Genomic DNA, 10,940 nt, shown 5'->3' with positions numbered 1-10,940 from the left:
TGTATGTGATCTATCTGCATCAACATCCCAGAGTCCGATTGATATAATTTCCCATAGGCCTTTGCTGACAACTGAAAATGACATAGGCCTTTGACAACTGAAAATGCTGATTGCTAGCAATAGCTATGCTGACACTAAGTGCCACATTCTTAGGCACCTATGATTTAGGCAGCGAGTATAGAATTGGGCCCGGAGTCTATATAGGGTGACCAGATTTGGGCATGCTCCTGAGATGCATGTACAACTTAATTTCTTAACAAGCTCTTAACAATCAATTATTGGACTAACAATTATTGACATTAATTTGGCACCAATTAGGATTTTTGTGTACCATCTGGCTGCGTGCTGTTCTACATTCCAAAAGGGGACATGGGAGGGACATCTATAGTTCTTTCTCTTTATAGAGGCAAATGTAAGTAATTCTTTTTTTCACAGGTACTATAGTTAGGTTGTGAGCCCATTGGGACAGAGAGGGAAATTCAAAGTACCTGATGGATGGATTGTGGGTGTTCCTAAAAGTTATATGCACTGATATACTGTACAATACTCCCAATCTACGCGCAGTAGGCCCAGGTACTTAGTAGGTCTGATTTTCCTTCGCCTAAATGGATGAACCTAAAAGTTATGACATGCATTGACTCTAAGTGCAATTCTAGAAGCTTTCATAGAATCATGCTAAGCATCATTCTAGTTGGCACTGATCTTTTGGGGCGCTATATACAGAATCAAGCTCTAGGTGGAGAGAACGAGAAGACACTCTCTAAAGTTAAAAGGGGATTCATTCAATACAAAAGTAAGGAAGTTCTTCTTCACCCAGAGAGTGGTAGAAATCTGGAACGCTCTTCTGGAGGCTGTTATAGGGGAAAACACCTTCCAGGGATTCAAGAAAAGGTTAGATAAGTTCCTGCTGGACCAGAATATACGCAGGTAAGGCTAGACTCAAATAGGGCACTGGTCTTTGACCTAAGAGCCGCCGCATGAGCGGACTGCTGGGCACGATGGACCACTGGTCTGACCCAGAAGTGGCAAATCATATATTCTTATATGAATGGGTTGTAGAATTTTTATCAAGGCTCACATTAATTTTTAAATAATCCAATACATAGATATATCATGTGTACATACCTGTGTGCCATGCAATCTGTAAAGTTTTAGAAGAGGGTCCTGTGCCCAGTTCATTGACCTTCCAGGGGTCTCAAAGTCCCTCCTTGAGGGCCGCAATCCAATCAGGTTTTCAGGATTTCCCCAATGAATATGCATGAGATCTATGCGCATGCACCGCTTTCAATGCATATTCACTGGGGAAATCCTGAAAACCAGACTGGATTGTGGCCCTCAAGGAGGGACTTTGAGATCCCTGATCTAGATACAGGAACCTGGACCCAAATTGCTGAAACCTATCTGAACTTCCGTCTGCTTGGTTAGTCCATTCTTTTTCCATTGCTCATTTCGTTATTTATATTTTAGGAAATGATCTCTTCCTATAATCTAATACTTTGTATAAGTACCTCATCACTGTAGCAATTGTGATTTTTACCTCTAACTTCTTTTTTATGTTGCAATATGTCTGTTAGTTTTAAATGCAATACGATGCAAAATAAATCCCTTCCTACCCCTGCTACATAATATCCCAGAAATACAATCAAAATAGAAGTCCATTGAAATAAAATGCAAAAATTGTTAATCGGTTATTAAACAATAAAGGATTCATTTTCAAAACACTTAGGGGTCCTTTTACTAAGGCGCGCTAGTCAATTTAGTGCACGCTAAATGCTAATACGTCCATAGAATATAATGGGTGCTTTAGCATGTAGCACACTAAATCAAATAGCACGCCTTAGTAAAAGAGGGGGTTAGAAACTGAAAACTTATGGTACTTTGTGTGTCTACATCCTTTGAAAATGAGCCCCTAAGCATCCAGAAGAGTCCAAATATTCCTAAACTGAGTAATCATCCACTTTTTTAAATTGCAGCTTCCTCCTCATATTTCCAACGCAGATAAGACGTGCTCTATTGCCAAACCTATAAGCACATCAAATAGTTTTGCCCTGCTTTTGCTTTTTTTTTTTTTACACATCAAGGAAGGCAAAGCCACTGAACGTAACAATTATTTTATTAATAATCTCAAACTGTATAATCAAAGATATCTTGCACCCTCTTCCACACCAATTTCCAATAAGACCTCAGGTTTATACAACCATAAAACATAAGATAAAAAGCCGCTGTATCCATTTAACAAGACCAATCTAGAAACTTTATAGGGAGTCCACAATGCTTGACGGGCAACATAAAAAAGTGACTAAGCAACAGAAGCAGACAAGGTGGGCCTACAAACTCTACCCCAGAAGGTTTCCCACACATCTGCATCAAAACTGTCTCCCAAATCCTGTTCCCAGCCCATCTTCACACTTTCTTAAACTTAACCTTACGATAGTGGAAGCCTTCTTTGACTGCTCTATAAGTCATTCCCAAAAATTATGCAACCCCCGAATCACCAATCCTCACCCATTCAGCACGCTGTGAGCCTTGCAAACAATGCTTAGATTGCAACCACTGAAAGTAATGTTTATCCTCCAACTGAAAATCGTTACAAAGATCCTCAAAGTTCTTGAAATTAGTGCCTTGAAACAGCTGATTAACAAACCAAATTTCTTTAGCCTGACAGTCCAACCAACTAAAAACCCCAACTAGAATCTTAAGATCTGTGTTACACCATAACAAAACACAGTCAAAAATCGGCCACAAAAATATCATTTTCAGAGCATCAAATTTCAACATCTGAGGCACCATTTGTAAGATCAAAGACTGGCACAACTCGACAAGTCTGCACCATTAACAGACTTCATAAACGATAGGGGCTGCAACCTACCCTCAAACAACAACCATTTAGGGATGACCATAGATGCCTTAGAAGAAAACCACTTCATCACGGTGGAGAATGATGGGTATTTTTCTATGGGGTCAATATTTAAGTAGTTTAAGCAGGAAGAAGAGGTTTCTGCCTTCTTAAACCATGCTCATTGAAATATGAAGGCAGATAAAGACCAAACCGTCCATCTAGTCTGCCCATCCGCAACATCCACTCCTCCTCTCCCTAAGAGATCCCACATGCTTGTCCCACGCTTTCTTGAATTCAGACACAGACTTTGTCTCTACCACCGCTACCGGGAGACTATTCCATGCATCTACCATCCTATCTGTAAAAACATATTTCCTTAGATTACTCCTGAGCCCCTCACCTCTTAACTTCATCCTATGCCCCCTCATTACAGAGCTTCCTTTCAATTGAAAGAGACTCACCTCATGCACATTTATGCCATGTATTTACATGCTTCTATCAAATCTTCCCTCTCCCACCTTTCCTCCAAAGTATTCATATTGAGATCTTTAACTCTGTTCCTGTATGCCTTATGAGGTAGATCATGGTACTAGTCAGATGATAATTGTAACTATATTGTTTTGACACTGGCATTTATAAACAATGTTTTTGTCTATTCAATAAAAAAATATTGAAACAAATGATTAGGAGAAAAATTTAAAAAAGAGTATCAGAAGACATACAGTATCTTTGACCAAATCCAGAAAGGAAAATGATTTTAAAAATGGTCCTGAAAGAGATTCAGTAATAACAATAATGAATTAGAGAAGTTCATAAAGCTTGCAATAGATACCAGAGAAAAATCATCAGCCTCATGGTTAGAGCAGTGGGCTAAGAATCACAGGACCTGGCATTTAAATCCATTTACAACCTCATTCACGACACGTCTCTTAACCCTCTGCTGTCTCCAATACCAGCTTAGAGTGTTTGCTACTTGGGGACAGGGAAATACCTTAATGTAGCTCAGCTTCAACCACCACTGAAAAGGTTTAAACTATTTTATTTTAGGGTTGTTGTTTTTTTTTTTTTTCTTTTTAGCCCTGAGGTTTCCTCCTGCCTCTCTGAACTTCTTGTGCAGTTGGAGCCAGGGCTTAAATCTGGCAAGATGTGCTTTCCTTTGCCCCTACTCAGAGTTTTTATTTGTATATCCTTTTCCCAATTCAAGACATGAATCACAATGTCAGTTCTACCTCAGGACCACAAACTGTGTTTCCCTTCAGATTCCACTAACCTGGACCTTTAGCCTTAAGTATCAATACTGCCAGAACAGGAGCCCCAATTTACACTGGGCTGGGAAATGGAAGACCTGATGCAGAATTCCCAACCCAGCTTTCTCTGTACAGCAATATACAGCACAGCCATCAGGCTGGCCCTATTTTGTTTGACTTCTTGCTGCTGGTTCTTAACCCTATTATAATACAATCGTGCCAAGATAAAAGATGACTATGAGTGCATTTAGATGCAAAAATAATCAGATGATGTTCAAACGTATTATCCATTCCATTATCAATGTTGATTTTAATTATCATTATTATTATTATTATTTTTCTTTGTAAAGCAAACATTGCCAGTTTGAAACATTTACTGCAATGAATCTGAGCCAAAGATCAATGAACAATGTAGTAACCGAGCTAATCCTGATGCTACAGTCTTCCCTCAAGCCCTGAAGTAACTAACCAAAGATTCCTTCGCTTCATTTCTCAAAATGGGGTTTTCTGTCTCACTTATCTCCTGCAGCTTAACATGAAAGCATACAAATGAGTATAAACCCTGAAATCTTTGCTGTAGTAACCTAATTAAAATCTCTAAGTAGAAAAACAAATTTGTATAAATATAAAATGCAATAGACCTGAGCCACTCAGCTACATACAATAATTACATATAATAGACTCAATAAAGGCTTCTGTCTTCATAGTCAACTTTCTTTTGAATATCCTAGACATTTGCTTTTCTTGTTAATATATCAATTTTGCTCCATTACATTTTAGCAGCCAAGCATATTTCTTTCAAATTTCTATGGAAGGTGCTTCAGGTAGCACAGAGGGAAAACTGTTCCAGTCATGAAAATAGAATTTTTTTTTATTTTAAAACACATCCTTAAAAAGTTTAATGTACAATATCAGGTCTTAACATTTTTTTAATCTTAATTAGTTTTTCACATAAATGTGTGTGTACTGTAATGTCTCTTAAATAATTATAGGGTTAGCATATTCTCCTTTAACATATTGCTTTAGTAGTTGACATCAAGTCATTCTTGTCTCATCTGATATGGAAATGTTTGCTATTAATTTTTCAGAATGTATTGGATGGGTTGAGGATGTTTAACAAATCAGTCTGTTCTATATGGGCTCAGTCAACCAGAGAAGTTAAGAATACTGGCCTGATTTAAGTCCTCTTTGCTATCCACTGGTTGTGGTGCTGAAATGAACATTCAAACTCTTTAACATGAAGACTGCCTGCAAAGAACTTCTAACATACGTATCTTATTTAAAACAGACTAAATCTTCATTGTCCATTTAAAAACAAGTTCCATCAGGATCAGTCAAATTCTGATATCAAAGTGAAATAAATTAACATATTCTTCTGCTTTGTGGACATTTTCTAGTCAAACTTTTTCTATGATTTGCACATCAATACGATTGCTAGATTGGCACTTTAAAAACATAAAATTATTTCCCAGTGACTTGATTCTGAGGTTGTATATAATCGGATTGCCCAAAGAATTCAAGGTGATCATCATGGCACTGAGATTTCGAAAGATAAAGGTACTGGTCTCAAGAGATTCTGGGCATGTTATATTGATTAAATCCCACAAAACTCCACCGAACAAGGGGGTGTAGGAAACCACTGTTAGAATCCAGATGAAAATACAGGTCCTGGCAACACTTAACTCCGCTGTTTTGTAGGTACTATTCAACTGTTCAAATGTCCCCACACCTGACTTCTGTTTCCTCAGTATGGCAATGATGGCAATATAGGTGAACAAGGGCACAAAAATGGCCAAAATGACATTTGGTATGGTGACAAAAATCAAGTAGTCAGTACAGAAGGGACTGTAAAGAGTGGACTTGAATCCATTCAAACATTGCCACCCTGTAAGAGGCAAACAACCAAAAATGATGGCAATCGCCCAGTTTATCAAAGCTGCAGTCAAGGTTTGCTTTCTGGCAACCCTGCATTTCATCCTCAAGCTGTCTGTCACTGCCAAATAACGCTCAATAGCAATGCTTACTAAATTATAGACAGTGGACAATATTGAGATGACATAAAACACATAAGCTTTGAGAAGGTCAGGGGATCCAGTGATTGTGCCTTCTGGGTTTCTGATGAACAACAGAGCTATCCAAAGCCCGGAGCAGCCCACCAGAATATCAGAGAGTGCCAGATTGCAGAAAAGGATAAAAATAGAACGATGCACAGCTTTCGAATACACTATAGTGATGATCACTGCAACATTGAATATTATTGATATTAAACCGATGGCCATCTGTGGTATTCCAAGAGCGAGGACCACTTTATTTGAATTCCAGATGTCCGAGATATTTTCAGGCTGCTGCGTGCAATTCAGAGTGGGGGTCATGACTGCAAATCCAGAAACAGGTACATTTGTCCATGCCATGTAAAAGATTCAAGTCGCTTTTTCCCCTTGCTTTTGCAAAAATGAGTGATAATTGCCTGTCCCCTAAGCATCCACATTACAGTGGATTAAACGTTAACCTTCCCTGGAGCATTTTTATTAGCAAAACAGATGAATAGCAAAACGCCTTCAGGTTGCTAAGATGAGCCCAGTGCTGGCAAACACAATAAGACTCGCTCATTTTCCTACATCAGGCTTACCTGGAATAGAGTTTGTATTTTCTACAGTGAAATAGGAGAAGAGCATAAAATGTGGAATTTGTTAAGCCCATATCAGTAACTTTTTATCTGATATGCAAATTCAGACATAGGAGCTGGTTCTTTAAGAAAGATCGGCATGGACATTGCCACTATCTTAAACAGAATGCACATTGTGCATTTGATTTGAAAAGAAAGAATTTAATCAGCCTGAGGTTAATTCTATAACATGGTATAAAAAGGCGACTAGGCACTTACTGAGGTGCTGCCTGGAAATCATCATAACCACCATGCAACTGATGCCATTCTGCTGCACTTCCTCCTCAAATTGTGCATCCAATTTTTTCATGATTCTTACCCTAGTCCTCTTCACCTTGTGATCATTCCAGTGGCGTAGCAAGGGTGAGAGGTGCCTGGGGCAGTGGCGCTTCTCCCCTGCCCTCTTCTATGCCCCCCACCTCCACACGCTCCTTCCCCACCCCACCTACATAAGCCACTTCCTTTCCCCTGTACCTCCGTCATGTTCCTTGCGTGAGCAGCAACTCCCAAGCTGCATCACTAGGGTCAGCCTTGCCTCTAAGAGAGAGCACAAATCCAGTACTGAAATAAAAGATTATGTAACAGCTTACATGAATTCCTAATAAATCCTAGCAGTACCACAAAAACTACCACTAGAGGTCACAGCCTCCATTTTTCAGTGGAATCCACTAGAGGCAACAGTGAATGGTTTGCCCACCCGAATGGTCAGGTGAGCCCAAGGAGGCCTACTGTGAGGTGGGGAGCTTCTGTTGTTGGTGCCAAGTTCAGGAAAGGGGATCAAAATAGTGGTTGCGTCATGGGAGAGGGCTTCTGTTAGTGGGAGATCTGGGAGGGTGATAAGGTCATGCTGTCGATCCTGGGGAAGCCACTGTGCCTCCCATGATTGGCTTGCCTTCTTTTTCCTTCCAGCAGCTGGCAAATCAGCTATTTTCACCATGTTGCCGGAGCATCAAGCCTGTCATCTATATCAAGCCCAGCCTTGAGGCCACAGCAGGACCCTGGAACCAGGCCACAGCACTGGAGACCTGCTGCTAACAGGCTCCCTAGCAACCAGACCCCTAAAAATAAATGGGCCCAAGATCCCAAGAGTCCTGCAACTTTTCCCAGGTGTGTTAGTTTTTTTATTATTTATTTTTCTCTATCTGATTACACCTTCATAAACTACAAAGATTGCAGAAAGGCTAAAATATCTGGAAAAGCTAAGAGAGGCTGGTCAAATAGTCAGGAAAGCAAAGATGCAAATGGAAGAAAAATAGCCGACATGGTAAAAGGGAGGACAAGATTTTTTTTTGATATATCAATGATAGGAAGACGTGCAAAAGTGGCATTGTGAGACTCAGAGAGAAGGGGAGAATGTGTAGAAACTGATAAAGATAAGGCTGAATTGCTTAACAAATATTTCTGTTCTGTGTTCACAGCTGAAGCACTGGGAGTGGGACTGCAGAACCCAAATACAAATAGGAATGGAGGTGTGGTAGATCCTGATCTATTTTCAGTGGATTGTGTTTGTGAGGAGCTAGCTAAACCAAAGGTGGATAAAGTGATTTGGCCGGATGGTGTACATCCGAGGGTACTGAATGAACTTAAGGAAGTTCTGGCGGCTCCACTAGCTGACCTTTTCAATGCTTCTCTAGAATCGGGAGTGGTCCCTCTCCACAAAAATGGAAGTAAGGAAGAAATAGGGAACCACAGGCCATTAAATATGACTTCTTTGGTAAGTAAATTAATGGAAACTGTATACTTTTAAAACAGAGAAAAGTTAAGTTTCTAGAATACAGTGGATTATTGACCCAAGGCAATATAGATTCACTTGTCAGACAAATCTGTTCAATTTCTTTGACTGGGTAACCAGAGAATTGAAAGGAGGGAGTGCACTAGATGTGGTGTATTACACACATAAGTTTCCATGCACAAATACCGTGCTATGGGAATTGTGCTGCTATCTGGACTACACTTACTTTTTCCACTATTCTTTAAAGGAAGCCTCAGCCCCACCACTCCACCGCAAAATTGTTATTTTGTTGCGAGAAGATTTGTGTGGCTCTTCATCATTGGCCGTCCTTGTTATATAGTATTCTAAGGTGTTTTGTTTATATTTCCCATTCACAAAAGTGCTTCAATAAATAATTCAATAAATAGTGCTAAATGTTTCTATTTTGTAATGGTACTTAGCTTGCGTTATCCAACTTGAACACAGCCAAAAGCTCAGGAGTCTGACCCGACATGTTTCGCATAAAAATACTTTTGTCAAGGGTCCCCCTGTAGTAAAACAAATATAAGGAAAAGAGCTATGAAAATATCTTAACACATAGCTACTATTCCTACTCATTTCAAAGTTGTTAAAAGTTTTGTACTCACCGAGTGTGCTGCTGTCATCCGACTCCAAAAAAGTAAGAGAAAGATGGCGGCGGCACTGACCCCGGCTTCTTTTATACTCCTCCCATTCATTCAGTGATGTCATTCCCTCCCCCTTTGATCCCATTGGCTAGCCTATCAATGTCATCCACTCGATTTCCCCATTCAATCCTCTAGGTGTTACCGTATCCAAAAGGTAGATATATTTCTGCTCACTCCAATTAAGATTTTTTTGATCTTTCCCTCCATCCCTTCCCGTAATCTTATTAATAACACGCCATCTAATATCATTCACAACATGCCCCTGTGTAATCCAGTGTTGTACTAGGGGTGCCTGCATAACCTGGTTTGTGATGCGTGACTTATGCTCTGTGAGTCTGGTTTTTATTTTTCTATTAGTCCGTCCCACATATATAAGGTCGCACGGACAAAGGATTATATAAACCACACTTTCAGAATTAGTCAGTATCCACCTTAGCCCGTAAAGTAATGTTTTTACCCGGTGCTCTCCATTGTCCTCCTTGTATCGTAGAAGAGCACCACTGACACTTCCCACATTGGCGATGCCGCCCCCCCTAGTTGTTTAGACCTAACTCCATATTTTTGAAAACTGTATTTCTGCCTAAGGGAATACGCTATCCTTGGGAAATCCCGGAGTGAATCATGCATTTGAATAATATGTCAATGCTGCCTCATAAGATTGACCATCTTCCTAGTTGCTTTCGAAAAGGGTAATACACAAGTCAGACCCTGAACTTCTTTGTCATTTATTGTCCTTTGACCTGTAAAAAAAGTTCCCTTTGAACAAACCTAGCTCGTAAGTATCCCAGTCTGATTGATCTCTCCGGATAACCTCTATTTCTCAATCTTTCGGATAATAGCTGGGCCTGATTCTTATATTCTTCCAAAGTGGAACATAACCTCCGGATCCGCAAGAATTGACTTATTGGTAAATTAAAACGCAGTTTATATGGATGAAAGCTATGATAATGGAGTATGGTATTTCGTGTTGTGGGTTTTCTATAGAGGGAGGTATGGATCTCTCCTTCTTGTATAGAAATGGCAACATCCAAAAAATCAATATGCATCTGATGGCATTGCATAGTAAATTTAATATTAGGGTCCACTGTATTCAGATACTGGAAAAATATTTCCAATTGTTCTCTCGTATCTTCCCAAATCAGAAAAATATCATCTAAAAATCTACTCCAAAATACAATATGAGATTCCACACAGGCATTACACACAGGCATCTAATAAATAAACTGAATGTCTTTGGGACAGGCCCCATAATGATGAACTGGGTCAGGAACTGATTGAGTGGAAGGCAACAGAGTAGGGTTACCAGATTTTATTTGCATAAAATCTGGACCCATAGACCTGCCCCCCGGCCCGCTCAGTTCCACTCATCCTCACCCTCACCCTGTTATGCCACAACCTCCTCAGCCTGTTCTCATCGGTTGGGAGGGCATCCGCGCAATCTGAAGGGGAAGCTTTTCAAAACCAGGACAAACTGCCAGGTATCTGATAACCCTACAACAGAGGGTAGTGGTCAATGGAGATCACTCTGAAGAAAGGATGTTACCAGTGGTTCAAGGTTCGGTTAATGGGCCTGTTCTTTTTAACATTTTTTGTACGCAATATTGCTGAAGGTCTATCTGATAAGTTTTGTCTCTTTGCAGTTGATACCAAAATCTGCCATACAGTAAAAACTCCTGATGGTATGGAGAACATGAGGAAAGACCTAGTGAAGCTTGAAGAATAGTCTGAAATGTGGCAGCTAAGATTTAATGCTAAGAAATGAAAGGTCATTCATTTGGGCTGCAAAAACCCG

This window comes from Geotrypetes seraphini, chromosome 15 (genome assembly GCF_902459505.1).
Source record: "Geotrypetes seraphini chromosome 15, aGeoSer1.1, whole genome shotgun sequence".
In the NCBI taxonomy this organism is placed as follows: domain Eukaryota; kingdom Metazoa; phylum Chordata; class Amphibia; order Gymnophiona; family Dermophiidae; genus Geotrypetes; species Geotrypetes seraphini.
The sequence above is the reverse complement of the archived record's forward strand: the minus strand, read 5'-3'. Positions refer to the sequence as shown.